Source organism: Enhydra lutris, unplaced genomic scaffold (genome assembly GCF_002288905.1).
Source record: "Enhydra lutris kenyoni isolate GAN:26980312 unplaced genomic scaffold, ASM228890v2 scaffoldscaffold8, whole genome shotgun sequence".
Lineage (NCBI taxonomy): Eukaryota > Metazoa > Chordata > Mammalia > Carnivora > Mustelidae > Enhydra > Enhydra lutris.
In genome coordinates this window covers 28,997,742-29,015,376 of record NW_019154092.1, presented here as the reverse complement: position 1 = coordinate 29,015,376, position 17,635 = coordinate 28,997,742, and the positions used below count along the sequence as shown (strand labels likewise).

Here is a 17,635-nt window from a genome sequence, read left to right as displayed (position 1 = left end):
TTTCTCTTGTCTACAACTGGATCTGATCCGGTAATGGCCTAAAGGGCCATGTGAATTCAGAGAAAGACAGATGATAACTGCTGACCCAGGAGGAGGTCATCAAGGACTTCAGTGAGATGGTAGCAGAAACAGCTCTGATGGATCTTGCACAAGGACTGGGATATTGCAAGTCCCTGGAGATTGCCTGTGTGTACATGGGTGACAGGGGTTTGCAGAGGAGCACGGACGCCAGGAGCGTCTAGGCAGAGGAACCAGCGTGAGCAAAAGTCAAAGCACAAAGAGCACGGCTTAGAGAAGGTGGATCAGATGATTCCTGAGCTAGCCAAGATCAACTGATGAGGAGCAAAGTGGACTTGAAGCTCAAGAGGTCTGTTGTGCCTGTATTGTGACACACTAGGGAATACATGGGATGGATTTTGTTCTGCAGTCGATGGGGCAGCCAGCACTGGCTTCGAGACTGAAGTGGCTTAGGGTGATTAGATCTTGTTGGCTCCTGTTCATTGGGCACCTGTGATGTACCAGAAACTGTGCTTTGTTGTTTTATGGATCTCCTTTTCTAGTCTTCATGACAAATTATACATAACTTTTCAGGTAAGGATCTAAGGCTCTGAGAAGTTAAGTAACTCACTGCTCAAGATTACACATTCTTCAATGGAGCAAATGAAATAAAAGGAGGAATAGGATTTTTAAAATATGAATTTCAGGTTAAACCATTAAAGCATGGGACTAATGAAATTTGAATGTAAATTAGGAAGTTGATTTAGACGGCCATGTTTTAAAAGAAAAGGAGAATAGGAACACTGAAAGAGGGAATTTGTGGTTCAAAGTGAGGCCATTCAAGATTAGGGTGAGATCTCTTAATATATAGGCATGTTCTGAAATGATGTAAGATTTTTAATAACAAAAAAATGTTGCTTCTGTGTTTGAAAGATACTTCATGATTATATTACATGAGAGAGAGTGAGCGTAATAATTAAGAGTGCAGGGTCTGAAGCCAGACTGTCTAGATTTGAATTTTTACCCCCAACTTAACCTCAGCAGATGATTTAACTTCCTTGGCCCTAGTTTCCTTTTCTTTAAATAAGGAGATATAATATTACCTATTACATAGGATTGTTTAAGCATGAAATGAAGTATATGTCTATATAGAATAGTGTTTGGCATAAAGTAAGAACTCAGTAAGCATTAGCTATCCTTGCTTTGGGCCTTAGTCTTTATTCCCCAACCATTTATTTAGAAATTATCTACAGTCAACCAAGGATTAGGCCAGTTTCCAGGAATACCAAGGATGGATTACAGATGATTTCTGCCTTTAAACACATTTGATTCTTTCCAATATCATACTTTGTGGCTCAGCAGAGATACTCCTGATTACCTCTTGTTCAAAGCACTTTCCTGCATTATTTCGGCACCAGTGATTTAAAATTTCCATTTACAATGGAGAGTAAGGAATAATGCCTCCTCTCCTCCACCCATCCTCCAATATGACATTAAGATCTGTTCATCCTGAGCTTTCCTTTATGACGTGTTTCCCTTGACCAGCTAGGCAACATCATGAAGTTAGTGAGATTAGTTCCACAGTACTCTCCTACTTATGTGTACCAAATTCTGAGAAGCTGAGTGTTTACTCCCTCAGGAGTCTCTGGCCTGCTAATTCATTAGACTTGTGTGTGATGTACTATGTATTATTAATGGATGCATTTCTTTCCCCAAGAGTTTTTTTTTTTTTTAAACATGACTTTACAAAGCCTCATTTCCATAAGCTGGAGAGAAATGTTAATGATTAGAATCTTCAGTGCTATACCAAACCTAAGGAAGCTTTGTTTGGAGAATATCAGTTATGCAGTGCATCTTAAACCACACCATAAAGCTATTCATTCCTGTGTCTCTCAATTTTGGGTTATCAAGGGATCCAAGTAATTCTGCTTGTGATGGCATTTTCACATTGTCTGAAAGGATTCTCAATTAGGCATTGCAGGTTTAACATTGACATTGTTTGAACAAATGAAAATTGTTGGTAGGAGGGACACCATGTCCTTTTGAAGGTACCCACAATATATTAAAACGGACAGATTAATAGACACGATAACCTCTGAGAAAAGATTGAAAAGGAAAATGTCTACATAATAAATGAGAAGGAAATGAAAAAAAGCAAGGTTTAAGCATTAAAATAACTCAGGGAAGTGATTTCATGAAAAGCTAGTTTAATATCAAGGAAGCCCTTTATAGCGGGATATTGTTTACCTGCCCAAAAAAGACAGATACAAAATGGCATCCGATCACTTAACTTTCTAACAGAGTCAGTATTTATTATAGGAAATGGGAGCGGATCAGATATATTAAGTTAAATTTTTTTTCAGTGTAGAAAAATCCAAATCTATGTTTAACTTGAAGTGTACCTCCTGAGAATCATTTTTCTTGGCAGAAGCAAGTAATCCTTGTTCATTTTTTCTCTAATACTTGTGGGAGAAATTAATGAAGGCCTGGTTCGTCAATTAGAATCTAACCAAGAAAAGGGAAAACACTCTAAATATTTTAAACAGATGGAATTTAATCTAGAGAAATGGTTACATGGATGATGGAAGAATTTTGAGCTAAACAGGGGATCAACTGGGAGATCAGCAGAGGCAGGAGGCCAAAGGCATTACCACCCACAGGTCTCAAGGGAGAAAGGGAAGAGGTGATATTAGTGGAGCTCAGAGTTCAAGGTCACTGGGGTAAGCTGGAGACAATGGGGGTGAGTCTTGGTGGGAGGAAATATTGCCCATAGGGGTCAGTCCCCATGGAACCAGTAGAGTAGGAGCAGAGCAAGGAATGGACAAGAAGGTAAAAGCTGTCACAGACCAGCAGAACTGAAAAACAGTATTCAGTAAACATGTTTCTCATTTTCATTTTCTCCTCCAGAGTGTTATGCTAGGCGAACTGATTTACTGATACTGATAAAGCACTCTACGCTTAGTGCCTGGTAAGTATGTTCCAAAAATATCTTGTAAATAAATGAAATCACCATTTTAGTTCCACATATAATCTCAATAAAACAAATTTACACACCCCAAAGATTATGAGAGAATGAGCACCTTTACTTTGAAGTTAATAAAAAGTATAAAGGAAACATCAGTATTTTCTGGTTTAGATTAAGAAAGTGGTCAATGCTCTATCAGTTGCATTGTTCTATTCAGAATTGTGAACAGAGGTTTATTCTGACATTCTGGAAATCACCATTCTTCAAAGTAGATCATAAAACCACACTTTGAAAACTCGACTCTGGAAAAGGTGGAAAACCACAGAATTTCTTAAAGAAGACCACCACTCAGTTTCTCCATTCCTTTCCATTCTGCTGAGAAATGATAATGGTAGATTGCCAATTAATAGTAAAGCACCAATTTGCAGGCTTTTGTGTTTTGTAGCATGGCAAGGTAATTAATGGATGATGATGTAAAAAATATTTACCCACCCTTTTTATGGCCAAGCAAAACCAAGCTTAATGTACACCTGAAGTGTACCTCCTGAGAATCATTTTTCTTGGCAGAAGCAAGTAATCCTTGTTCATTTTTTCTCTAATACTTGTGTGTGCTTAATCATACATAGTGGTTTAAAAACCACACCTAACCTAAACCATGTCCTACTTGAATTTAAGCAGGATAAAATCACCCCACGGGTGCCTCTGGAAAGTTACCCTTGTATTGCACACACAGACTTGGTACCGATTCAATGGTCACTACCGCCATCAAATTTTCCTCTAGCAGTTTTGCTTCATTCTGACTTATTACTCTGATACTAAATCCTTCTACATATTTAAAAAATGAGATGACCTTTAGAATTGAATGAAGTATTCCAGCATTTGCTTAATGGGAGCCTGGAAGAATGTCAGGGTGTCTGTATCTCATACCTCATACTTCAGGAGATTCCTGACAACAACAACAAAACCATGAAAGGCACAGAAACTAAGTCTTTTACCATGTGGCCCCTCACCAGAAGTACAGAACACTGATAACATTCAACCCCATTTTCATTTCATGCAAAGGAGAGAAGCACTTTTAAGGGAAAATAGTGCAATGTCCATCTTAAATTCTTTGCTTTAGACACACTCACCTAAAATTCAATGAAGAAACAGCATGAACTTTCCAAAACCATCTATTTTCTCTTCTTTGAAATGGCAGTTGACTATGGCATCTAAAGACTTCCCAAGAACTTCATCCAGGGATTGGTAAATCTTATTTATCTGCAATGGGAAAATATACTTTTATTTAACTAAGCAACTTATACTTACATCTTTATTACAGATCTAGAACATACAGTATTTTACGAATCCCCCATACACTAATAATGGTCTGTAGTACTCAACTCATAACCTTGGTTTTCATTTACCATAAGAAATATTTAGGAAAATGGATATTTGTGCTAGAAGTCACTTTATAGATGAGGATAGTGAGGCCAGAGTATGTGTGTGTGTGTGTGTGTGTGTGTGTGTGTGTGTGTGTGTGTGTGGTGACTGTCTAAGATTAAGCAGCTGGTTACTAACAGACAGTGGCCTTGAACCTTGGGCATCTGATACACCTCTTTAGTTTTAGTTGATTGAAAACCCAGAAAGGGGAAAACATGGAATCTTTCCCAAGTAAGTAATTTTCTGGAATGTTGTGTCACCATAATTTCTACCAAAGTCAAGGAAATTACAGCTGAGGTCAGAGTCCTCAGACCAGCATTTCTTATAATGACTTAGGCCTGAGCAATCCTAAGTAGATATCCTACAAGAGTCGACTACCACACAGGCAACCTGACATTATTTAATGATGCATATGATTTATTATGTTATGTAGTAATAACAAATAATAAATAGTTCGTAAAATTGCCCATTAATGTTTTTTAACAAAGCTGAACGATTTTCTCATCTTTTGCCTTCTGGGAAAACTCACAGAGTAAAAGTGGGAGAGAGCGGTTTGAGATGGTAGTTCCCAGAAGATTTCCCAGTGGTGACCCAGGCACCCACTCACCGTCTGCCACCAGCTCATCTTTCCCAACAATCTCTCTCATCCGTCCCTTGTCCCTTCTTCTCCTTACCAACTGCACAGGCTGGATGTTACTATCCCAGGGGCTGGCAAGCTTGAAGCTGCAGGGAGTTGAAGCTCAGGAAATCCCATGCTAACATGAAGGAAAAGAGTGGGAAGGGATCACAGATGTTGAAGGGGAGAAGGCGTCTGATGACAGTGGGGGTGGAAAAGGAAGGGACAGGAGCCTAGTTCTGCACCCCGGATGGGAGAAAGATGCCCTCTGTCTCCAGCCCCACGCCTCCACATTCCCTCCCCGCTGACTTCTTCAACCCCAGTTCTCCATAAGGATTATGGTAATTATTTTAGCTCTCATTGCTTCTGGCATCCTGTGATTCTAGGTTCCTAGAGAAAATTCTATATAATAACACCCCCTTGCTCTAATCCAAGTTTTCAGATATATTCATTATTGGAGGAGATTTGTCTCACAGGAGTTAAAGACATTTTCACAACATAATGAACCCTTGTTCTGTGTCACATTAGAACCCAGCCATCTTTCTCTGTACTTAGATTCTAGATACATACATGGATTTGTCATTTTTTGAGTTAAATGTATATTACAACAGTAGTGCTTTCAACATTTTTTGCTTTCTCAAAGTACATGTTAGCTTTTTTTTTTTTTAATTGGGGATTCAGGTAAATTAGAGCTATGCATCTGGGAATAAGTTATGTATTAAAAATATTCTCTCTCCTTCATGAAGGCAGCTCTGTGAGCCCCAACATCAGGAAATAAAGTGGAACTCTTAAACAATCTTATATGCTTTTATATAAGACTATAGAATGTATATCACACACAGAGAAACTGACATCTAGCTGTATCTACAATCGAGAGTCACTCAAGATAGCCTTTGGTACTGGCCTGGGGATCTCTTAGGATCATGCTGTTGGTTTCTGCTCTTCTACTCGGCTACTTGGATAAAGATGTTTTGCATTTTTGTTTTCTGTGTAGGTCCCTGGGTTATCTCAGACTGTAAGAGACTAGGAGGGAGACAATGCTCAGATGGAGATGCTATATTGAAATAGCCCATGGATGGCCCAGGCTACATGCCTTACCCAAGATCTACAACTCCAGTAAAGGTTGTAACTTGAGTGATACCTTGATTGTAAGCTAGCTTTCTTGCTTGCTGTTCTTTCTCCACCTAGGAGTGGCTCTGTTTCAGCTTGTCTGGCACAGACAGTGATCAAAAGTAGAGGTTGAATCTGGAGGCAGTTCTCACCCTATCCCTCTTGTCTTCTATCCTGTGACGACTCTAGATCACGCAGAAACCAAATACCTATAATCCTTTTTTTCTACTCTGAGCCGCAGGGTGATGGTCTCCCAAAGTGCCACAGAATTAAAGGCATCCATCCAACTCTCCTCTTGCTGCAGTCCACTTGCAAAGCAAAAGTCGCAAGTGAACATTGGGTGGGAATAAAAACAATACCTTCCTCCCTTCGAAATCTTATTTAAATTCTGTATCAGCTACTAAATTCTCATTTGAATAACTTGTGACGAGAAATTAAAACTTAGTGTCATGAGATAAAATACAGTCTCTTTTTTCTAGCTCCCTGAAAATTGTTCAGTCACTGTCTGATTGAAGGTAGGAGTCAATATCTTACCACAAGAGAAAGGAGTATTTTGTTAATTTGGGGTGCCATATTTTAGACATATGGGTTGGGCAGAAGTGGCAGGAGGCAGATTTTTGCTTAATAAAAGAAACCCCTCAACACAGAACACACAAAAATAGAATGGGCCACCTAAAAAGGATAGTAATTTTTAAACTAATGGTATCAGCTCAACTGAAGGCTCAGTAATATCACCTGTGATGGTGGGATTCTGTCAAGCATGTGCATTCCTTACACAAGGATGGTGGAAGTGGTCCCTCCCAACTGAGATCACGTGGGAGCCAACCAGATATTAGACTGGAGTGGAGTTAATAATCACATTTTTGTCTATATTTATGTCCTTGCTGATCTTCCCTCCTAAAATAGTACTCCCTCCTCACGATCTACTGCTCACTCGGATATATTCTCCCACATAGCACATCAACTATTACTATTTATTCATTGTTCATCACTTCACGTTAGAATAGAAGCTCCACAAAGGCAGGAATCTTGTTCACTACTATATCCCTGATGCTTTGAACACTGCCTGACACAGAGCAGGCCTGCAGTACTATTTATGGCATGAATAATACATAAAGATTTGAATTTCTCTCTCTCTCTTTTTTACATTTCTCTTTTCTCATAAATAATTGGCCCAGTTTCCTCTTTCTTACCCCTATCAGTTCGCACCATGCTAAAAATAGTTTCATCACAGTTGGAGGAATTCAAAGGCCTTTACTCACATTGAGAAAAATAAAGAAAACAAGTAGGCATTTTGTCTATTTTCACTGTTATGTAGGAGAAAGATTGTCAACGGATTAAAAGGAGGTTTGGAGATGGTGCTCTCCAGTGTTTATGCCCTCGTCTTCTTTTTTAGCAATGCTTGGGAGACTATTGTGCCACGATTCTAACCTACTAGATTTCAGAAGTTGGAAGGGAGCTCGCTTTCAGATCCTGTCCAGGTCATAGGGGGCCGGTTCCATGTTATGAGAAGCAGCTACAGGTGATGACGACCATAGACTTGCAAGGGGTGTTCCAGAGAAATGCAAAGATGGAGAGCCACACGGCATTCAGAAACATATGAAACTCTGTCTTTTCTGGTGTTTGACATTGTCCGTTGGCATAAATTGTAGGGGCTATTAAAGCATTTTGGCTAAGAATGATGAAAGTCGCTTGAAAAACAGTATCTACTTGTCTAAATAATTTCTCAACGACTGACATAGGTTCTGTTTTGTTTATGAGTGACTTTTTGTTGTCATATTCACAATTGGCATGCTAGGGCCTCATGCCAGAGCTGAGGCCGAGCTCAGGGTCCTGGCCACCCCTCTTCAGCAGACACAGCATCAGCCAGATCCTCAATGACAAAGAAGCTGGAAGGGGAGGAGAAACAATTCTGAAAGGTCCCCGCAGCACATTCTGGTGCTATAGAAAGGGGACAGAACTGTGATCAGAAGTTGGGGTTTTATTTTTGTCTCTCTACTAAGTATTGGACAAGTCATTTACTGTTAACTGGGTTTCTGTTTTTTCAGAGTAAACTGAGAGTGTTGGTCTAGACCAATGGTTCTCAACCCTGAGGTGATTTTGACCACCTCAGGGACATTTGGTGATGTCAGAGGTATTTTTAGTTGTGGAGGAAAGAGAGGTGCAACCAGCCTCTAGCAGGGATGCTACTGAATATCCTACTATGTACAGCACAGCCCCCAACAGAAAATAATTATCCAGCCCAAAATGACAGTCATGCCATTCAGAACCATCTAAACCCTGTGTAGACACTTCAAGTACCTCCCTATTACCAATATCGTTCTATAATTTTACCACTGGTCCCATCTAGACCTCTGAAGTTGCACAAGATAAGCTTAATTCCCCTTCTGAAGCTTCCTCCAACTCTACATACCACACCGAGCTCCTTCCTCTACCTCCCAGCTCTGTTCTTAGATGCCCTCCACCCCCGGACCTTGATGGTTCCACAACAGCTTCTGAGGTCCTTCCTTATAGCACATGTGACCATGTCAAACTGCCAGTGATTTTCTTATGTCTCTGTAAGAACATGTGCAACGGGAGGGCAAGGACTGTCTTGTTCATTTCCTCATCATCTTGAGCATGTCATCTTTCATGAGGGATAATCATCCTCACTACATGTCTGAGTAAATCACTGATCGGTGGAACAATCAGCGAACGTGAAGCTCATCATTTTCTCACCTGGTACCTACACAGGCTTGTGATATAAACCTATCCAGATCATCTCGCCAGATTATTATTTATTGGCTTAAGAATGTCAAAGTGCCTTAGGAAGCTACGGTAAGATGGCTGTGGGGTAGACACAGACACAAATGGGACTAAATTGGACGAAATTGAGAATCACCCCAGACACAATGATAGTAGGGCAGAGTCAGGGAGAAGACTGCTGGAAAGGAGGCCTTTCTGGATGGCTTTAAAGCCGGGGACAGACTAGTGCTCAGGGACAGTTGGGCACCCTCTCTATTCTAAGGATTTGTTCTTGTTGACACAGAGTTCAGCGTGAGAACTAGGCAGGTCTTGGCTGTTTCTACATATTTCCTATTAAGGGCATCATAACAGACTGTTGCTTCAAGCTCTTACGATGAGAAGGCTGTGGCTCTGGGACAATTGAGCTGTTCAGATCCAGTGTGGCCCCATCACAGAAAGGCAAGATCACAGAGCCTGGTGGACTCCTCCCTCTTGGGATTCTAGGTCCCAAGGGAAGCCCTAGCGAGCCTGGCTGCATCTGTCTCTATGAAGTTCTTACATCTGTCCAAATAAGGACATTAATTTCAGCAGGAGTTGTACACCTGTCGTTTCTGTCAAATTATAGTCTAATGTTTCAGAAACATGGGATATACCTCACAATTTACAAAACATAGGGGGGCGCCTGGGTGGCTCAGGGTTAAGCTTCTGCCTTTGGCTCAGGTCATGATCTCAGGGTCGTGGGATCGAGCCCTGCTTTGGGCTCTCTGCTCAGCGGGGAGCCTGCTTCCCCCTCTCTCTCTATCCGCCTCTCTGCCTACTTGTGATCTCTCTCTCTGTCAAATAAATAAATAAAATATAAAAAAAATAAAATAAATAAAATAAAAAAAAATAGGTTCCTATACAGGGAAAGTAGAGTCCCTGCCAGACTGCCCCTCTGTCACCTCCTTTCCTACTCCCTGTAGCACATCAGAGGACCACGAGAGAATATTTGAGCCAGTGTGAGACAGCAGTGGGCTGTTCAGTTTCCCTCCTGATATTTCACCAACAGACAAGGCTAAAACATCATTCTTCCTCACTTGGGCTAGAATAAGATAAAGCAGAAAGAACAACAACATTTGGACAAAACAGCTGTCAGAGGGAATGGACGTACACGTTCAGCAATGAATGGAGAATTTTTTACAGCATAAAGCCAGAGGCCTGCTGACATTCAGGAGTTCTGAAGGAAAGACTATGGTGACTTGCCTGTCAACATCAGTTCAACTGGGTACTCAGTCAACTGTCTTAAAGGTACCAAGAAGGAAGAAGGGGGTTTATACAGAAAGTCTCAGATCTGTTTTGTGTGCGGCGTTTTTTTCATAGGCACTGCCTTTGTGTTTCTTTCTTTGTATCTTACTGTAAGGATAAGGCAGTTGCGTACCCAGATGATATTTGCATTTTAAAAAGACATCCCTCACCCTGTGTGTTTAGTGACGTGCACTGCACCTGGCCAGTGCTCCTCAAAGAGGGGTTCAGCCACTAAGAACTCACTTAAGGGCCATAGCTTTTTTTCCTCTCTGAAAATAACCAGTGTAAAAAATAATTAGTTATATGCTAGTATTTATGAATAAACCAGTTTAATAAAAATGGATCAAGAGATCCACTTTGGGAACTTACAAAGTTATTTGGTAATCAAAGTAATAACTTTCTTTTTAAGAAATGTGGAAAATATAATACATTATAAAGAAAGTTAATTAAAAAAATAAAAAAATAAAATTAAATGTCACCCACATTATGCTGCCCAGAGGCAATCCCTGTGAAGATTTTATACATTTACTTCCTTTTTTTTTTCTAACATTTTATTTATTTATTTGACAGAGAGAGATCACAAGTAGGCAGAGAGGCAGACAGAGAGAGGGGGAAGCAGGCTCCCCACTGAGCAGAGAGCCCGATGTGGGGCTCGATCCCAGGACTCTGAGATCATGACCTGAGCAGAAGGCAGAGGCTTTAACCCACTGAGACACCCAGGCACCCCTATACATTTACTTCCAATTAATATACACACATATATATTTGCACACACATATATACACACACATAATTTTTAGTGAAATTGAGGGATTGTAAACTATATATAATTTTGTTGGAAGTTTTTTGTTTGTTTTACTTTTTGTATTCTATTATTAGTGATCCATACATATTCAGCGTAAGTATTCCCCCCCTTATTTTAAAAGATTTATTTATTTAGGGGTGCCTGCGTGGCTCAGTTGGTTAAGTGTCTACGTTTGGCTCAGGTCATGATCCCAGGGTCCTGGGATCCGGCTGCACATTGGGTTCCCTGCTCAGCAGGGAGTCCGCTTCCCCCTCTCCCTTTGTTCTACTCCCTGCTCATGACCACCCTCACTCAAAAGATTTATTTATTTATTTGAGAGCAGGCGCGAGAGAGCACATGCACCTGGTGGGGGAGGGGCAAAGGCAAAGGGAGAGAGAAAATCTCAAGCATACTCCCCTCTGAGTGCAGAGCCCAATTCATGGCTGGATCTCATGACCCGGAGATGATGACTTAGCCAAAATCAAGAGTTGGATGCTTAACTGACTGAGCCACGCAGGCATCCCAATACCTCTGCTTTATTTGGCTATGAGATTATTTAATCAAACTTCTTTTTTTAAAAATTTTTAATTTTTTTATTAACATATAATGTATTATTAGCCCCAGGGGTACAGGTCTGTGAATCGCCAGGTTTACTATTTAATCAAACTTCTTAATGAAAGGATACGACATATATGAAGTTATGGGACATCTGTAGTCACGAAATGACTCTTCATTTTCTTTCAGTACTTTTACACACTCACTTTCACACAAACCACATTTCTGCTCCCTTTCAGGGTAAGGCAGTAGATCATCTTTAGTAGTGCTTATTTTGTTACAGAAACCTCTGTTGCACAAAATCCACGTATCCCAAAATATAAGATAAAGAGGAGTCATTTTCCCAGATTACACATTTAAAAACAGAGTGATTATCTCCTACAGTATCTTTTTAAAAAGTACAATTGCAAACCAATGAGTGTCTCCTTTACTCATACAAACAATCACTAAACTTAAGTATCTCCTGTTTTCTTAGATGAACATCTCATCTCATGAATTAAGAACATGCAACTAAAACAAATCACAGGCAATATGCACTCCATAGTGATGACCTCATTAAACCTTTAAACTCTCCATGTTGAAACTAATTCCAAGTAGGGCAAAAATATTAACATATTTTTGTTGCCCGGGAAAAAAAGATATATTTACCCAAGATCAGTCTTTTGTCTCTTGCATACAGTATACCTGCCAATTTGGTCAAAAAGAGAATTACATTGAACTTGGAAGGTTAAATCGTAATGTGCCAAACATGAATTCAATTAATTTTTAAGAAGACAACTTTTTAATTAGCCACACACAGGTATATCATAGATTCTACTGAAATCTCCCTAGGAAGACGTGACCAGCATTATCACACTCAGATTTTGTGTTTATTCATTTGTTAAAGTGCTGCCCCGTTTGAAGAGACTAATGATACAATGGGACTTGATGTGAGTGTGTCTGTTTGATTTTACCATGATGTAAAGATCAAAACAAATAGAAAAGAAAAAAGGAAGGAAGGAAGTCATGAAACTGGATATAGGGGGGAAAAAAGCAAAAATTCAAAAAAGATTTTCTAGGACCTTCGCCAGCTATCTTAGTGAACATTAAAAATGCCGGCGGTGGGGGGTGGCGGGGGTGGGGACGGGGTGGCTGGATAGGGGAGTAAATGTTTGTCTGCAGAGTACCAAACCTCCCACAAATACCCTAAGTTAATTTTTTGTACTAAGACACGGAATTCCACATTTTTGAAAAACATTACTCTTCTCTAAGAGGCATAAAACCTAGCCATAAAGCTCAAGCTCATAAAACAACATGTATGCAAATGCAGCTGTTATTGGGATGCGATTTCAGTGACAAATTCTCTGGCATGAAAACCAGATTCTTACTTATTTATTTCCTTGCAATATTTCTTGTACATCTTGTTTCCCCAGAAACAAATATTTATGTGAATAATCTGGATGGGTCTTTTCTTAGACAAAGAAATCTTTTTTTTTTTTTTTTTTTTTTCTGGAAATCATAAAGGGAAAGAAGGATCTGATTCTGGGAATGAATGTTCAGGCTTTGCCCTTCAGTAATGTACTTCTACCTTGACTGATGGCCTTGAATATGCCATATGCTTAGCAGCCACCTGAGGGCTACTGAGAATCTGACTCACCATTTTCATCTGACTCAGAGGGGAGGAGTATCTTTTTTAAAAATGAAGGTAAAAGATATAGCATTTAATTTGATATGAGTAAGGTGCCATGCCACTTTGAAGTTAAAAAAAAAAAGATGCTATTTCCCATATCATAAGGTTCACAGACATTTTGTAGTGAAAACCCGAAAAAGCTTCTGTTTCTGTGTGTTCAATCTATCAATATCTCCTATTAGAAATTGACTTAAAATATTTATTGACTTAAAGTATTTACTTATAGATTTATTTATGTAACAATGACAGACCCATTTGATATAACATAAATGATATCTATTTTTAATAAAAATAGCAATATTTTCCCAAAATAAAAAAATATAGTGAGACATATGGCGTGGTTTTACATTTTGGGAAGTCTCTTTAAAAATGTTTGGCTTGGGGCACCTGGGTGGCTCAGTGCGTTAAAGCCTTTGCCTTCAGCTCAGGTCATGATTCCAGAGTCCTGGGATGGAGTCCGACATCGGGCTCTCTGCTCAGCAGGAATCCTGCTTCTTCCTCTCTCTCTCTCTCTGTCTGCCTCTCTGCCTACTTGTGATCTCTGTCTGTCAAATAAATAAATATAATCTTTAAAAAAAATGTTTGGCTTAACAGAAAGAAGGTAGCTGGGTTTTCCTATATGCTTTTGCATTCATGGCAATAAGCTGTTTTGGTCGAAGAACATGAAGAAACGCCACATTTACACAGACGTGCAATTTGCAAAAGTGGTATATAAGAGTCTTTCAGGTGACTGAGGATAGTTTTCTTTCTATGACCCTGAAACTCAGCAAGCAGTTGTTTCTTAAAGGTGAGTGGCAGTGTGGAACCTGAGCCACATCTGTGAACTCTGCATTGTCCACGGCGTTAAAATTCATTATCTGTCTTGTACTTTGTGTAGATTTTTTTACTACTGTATGATTTCATCATAACGTTGGCTCTTTGGGAAGTTTTGGCTCACAGAGGTATGCAGATCTTCCAAATGTTGATGCCTTTCATTGTCAATGACAAAAAGCCCTATTTGTTAATCTCACCATCAATCTCATCAGAAAAGGCTTTTAGGTATTGGGAAGCTGTCAAGTTCATGGTGGCAGATGCGAGCTTTCCAAGATTCTAATTTTTACTTCAGAGTTTGAATTTTATCATTGTCAGAAAATACTATTCGTTTTCTCTGAAGTGACAGGCTGACTTCATTCATTTTCAAGGAAATTGTTGCCAAATACCAGGTCTGAAGAACCATAGTTTGTTTGCCAGCCATTCTTTCTTAAGTCAATGTATTGTTCTAGAAAAGAAGTGGCTAGTTCAATTTGTGTACCGAACAATTCTACTTATAGGCAACCACTGTCCCTTAATACATTTTAAGAGCTTTATGCTCACTGCCCATTTCTCCACACAGATTATTAAAAGGATGTGTACTTGAGTTTCAAGATTTAATTAGATTTTTGTTGTTGTTGTTGCTGACCCTTTCTTGCTTTATTTTTTACTGTAAATGCATGGCAGTGAAGAATATAATTTCTACCAGGACACATTGGTGCCATTGCCTTGATTGTAATAAGGTGACAGTCGGTTATACCCACTATTACTTCTGCATCATCACTGCAAATGTCCACATGGTAAAAATAGCCAATAACATGTTAGAGTTATTGTTAAAGTAGATTGATCTCAAGGATCCCCTAAGACTGTCTTGGGGACTTCACTTTGAGAACCACTGCCCTAATAGAGAGGGAATATTGTAAGGTGGTTGAGTGAAGACTCTGAGATTGAACAGAATCTCTGCGATATTGGGCAAATTACATAGTCACTCTAAGCCCCATGTGCCACACTTCAAAAATAGGAATAACAGATCTTACCTCCCAGGGTTGTTCCAAAGATGAAAGAAGATCACTTAGTATAGCCCCTGACATACAGTAAATGCGACAGATGTCAACAATGATTGCTAATATTTATATTACCACCTTTTTTTTTCAGATTTTATTTATTTATTTGACAGAGATCACAAGTAGGCAGAGAGGCAGGCAGAGAGAGAGGAAGGGAAGCAGGCTCCCCACAGAGCAGAGAGCCCAATGCGGGGCTTGATCCCAGGACCCTGGGATCACGACCTGAGCCGAAGGCAGAGGCTTTCACCCACTGAGCCACCCAGGCGCCCATATTACCACCTTTAAAAAAAAACATTTTATTCACTTATTTGAGAGAGAGCACAAGTGGAGGGAAGGGCAGAGGGGAGGCACAAGTAGACTCCCTGCTGAGCAGGGAGCCGAACACGGGGCTCTATCCCAGGACCCTGAGATCACAACCTGAGCCAAAGTCAGATGCTTAACTGACTGAGCCACCCAGATGCCCCTGTTACCACTTGTTTTTAAGATCAAGAAGCAATGAAGTGAGTAAATCAGAATATCTGCTGCACTTGTGGGAATTTGCTTGTAATACACCAATCCAACTTTATTTCTGCATTTCCTCTGTGTGTACAGAATGGATACAGATGTGCCCCTGCCCCCACTATGTTGAGTACAAAGATTTGCCCTGCAAATGCTGATCTTACAAATCCTGGTGTAGTCAGTCATGAGAGGTATTTCTTGGTAGTTAGAGTTAGTGGTGACAAATGAGAGATGGTATCTTGACGGGGACGCATGATCTCCCAATCCCTTATCATGTGTAGGAGGCAGGTATTACCAACAGTTTACACTATGATCAGAAAGCTAGATCACGAGGAGTCAAAGGGACCCCTTTTGCCTAAGACCTAGAACAAACACTTGAGAAACGTGTTTCCAACAATGTTTACCCTTGCCTGGATCTCAGTCCTCTAGATTTTACCACTTTGTGGAGAAAATTGAATTCAAGGAAATGGATGCTAAGGAGAAAAGGGAAAAAGAGGGTATTTGCTTCAACAAAGGGCAAGGGGTGTATGTGTGTGTGTGCGTGCGCACACGCATATGTGTACACACACATGCATATGGATCTTGTACTCTGACAGAGACTGAGTGCTGGAGAATGCTAAGCTCATAGGCCCATATAACTGATGGAAATGGGTAAATACGTGGGTAGAAGCCCAGGAGAACCCAGACACAACGTGCCTGCGTATTTTACCTCTATGAATATTTTTTACTACGTCAAAGAAATATGCTCTCTCTTACTTTCCTTGAAATTATAAGAGATTCTGTTGGCCTATGTTTTATTTTTACCGCTTTTGATAGTAACCTGAGTGGAAAAAAAAAAACACACAAAAAACCAGACAACAAAGCTTTTTACAACAAGAAAACAACAATGCAATCTTATTTATATCTGATATTTGATTTCAGTGTTGGGAAAAATAAAAGGATGGTAGTGATGGAATTGAAATGAAGAGCTTGTGCCCTGTAAGGACAGCACCTCCCTTTGGCTGTGCTCTATCACCACTCACTGGGGGTTCAAGGGTGGGAACAGAGGATAGAGAGGAGCCTTGATCTCCCCCTAGTGGTGAGAAAGTGCCAAAACAACAAACTGAACACAGTTCAGCTCGCGTGTATGTGAAACTCCCTAAAATCACCAAAGCCAGCTCTATTCCCTGTGAGATGTGAGTCATATGGTAATTTTAATGTTTAGTGAATATTAGACTGTAGAGACATGTATAGATGAGTCTAGTGTGAAGGATCATCTCACCCACTAGCCAGAGCTGTATCGAGTAGTTACTGGTTAATTTGATCCCTGTTTTAAGTATTTAATAGTAGCTTAGTCTTTATTAATTGATGGAGGACAACTTATATCCCTTTGCTTAGAAGCTTAATTTGAGGAGAACATTTTTAGGATGGGGAATGGGATAAATTTGGCACTTTTGAGACAAAATTAAATAGAATGTTAAATAGATCAGTAATATAGAACTAATAAAGCTTCTTGAGAAAGTCGAAAAACATATCCCGTGACAGCCTTGTTTCATTTGGATACCCATGCTGTCTTAGAACATAGTTCCCAAGAATTATATGCCTGAAGCTCAAATGTCAACTTTCAAGGATGGTTCCCTCTGAAGACTCATTTCCTTGCTGCTTTGCCCTCTTTGACACCCTCAGATAATCTAGTGAACTGAAATACAATTGCTTTAGAAGCTCAATACTTCATTATGCTTTTGTTTTAAAAACAGTTTTTGAGTTGAGGTATGTCAGCAAAACCAACCCAAAGAATGTGGATGTTGTTCCAAGGTCAGCTTTTCAGAAGCTGTGGGCAGGCGTTATTGGCATTCTGTCCAACCATCGCCATGGGCAGCAGCGCCTTTCAGAGGCAATGAGTCAGCAGCTCTGACAACATTAAATACGGGAACCCATTAATGTGCAAGATAATAGGCACACATGCTTCCTCAGACAGCCCTGGAGAGAGGAGATAGTTTATTTTTCATACTTTTGTAGAAGGAAATTGGGATAGGCCATTCGGACTCAGCTGTTAGTGTGTGTATGTGTGTGTGTGTTAGAATCTGGATGAAAATATTTACACACATGGATTTCTTCTGTAAAGAGAAACATATTCAGATAGAGAGCTGCGACGTCAGAAGTGAGGCATTTCAAATGG

The 17,635-nt window shown here is 39.9% G+C and overlaps 1 protein-coding gene across 1 annotated transcript in view; it reads right to left on the bottom strand.

The window, feature by feature from the left end:
* The window catches only part of LOC111142434 (dystrobrevin alpha), a 258,816-nt gene that overhangs the window by 187,585 nt on the left and 53,596 nt on the right, over nt 1-17,635 (bottom strand). Inside the window, exon 2 of the mRNA XM_022495559.1 lies at nt 4,093-4,222. The gene's annotated coding sequence lies outside the window, so the exon portion shown is untranslated. The remainder of the gene's footprint in view (nt 1-4,092; nt 4,223-17,635) is intronic.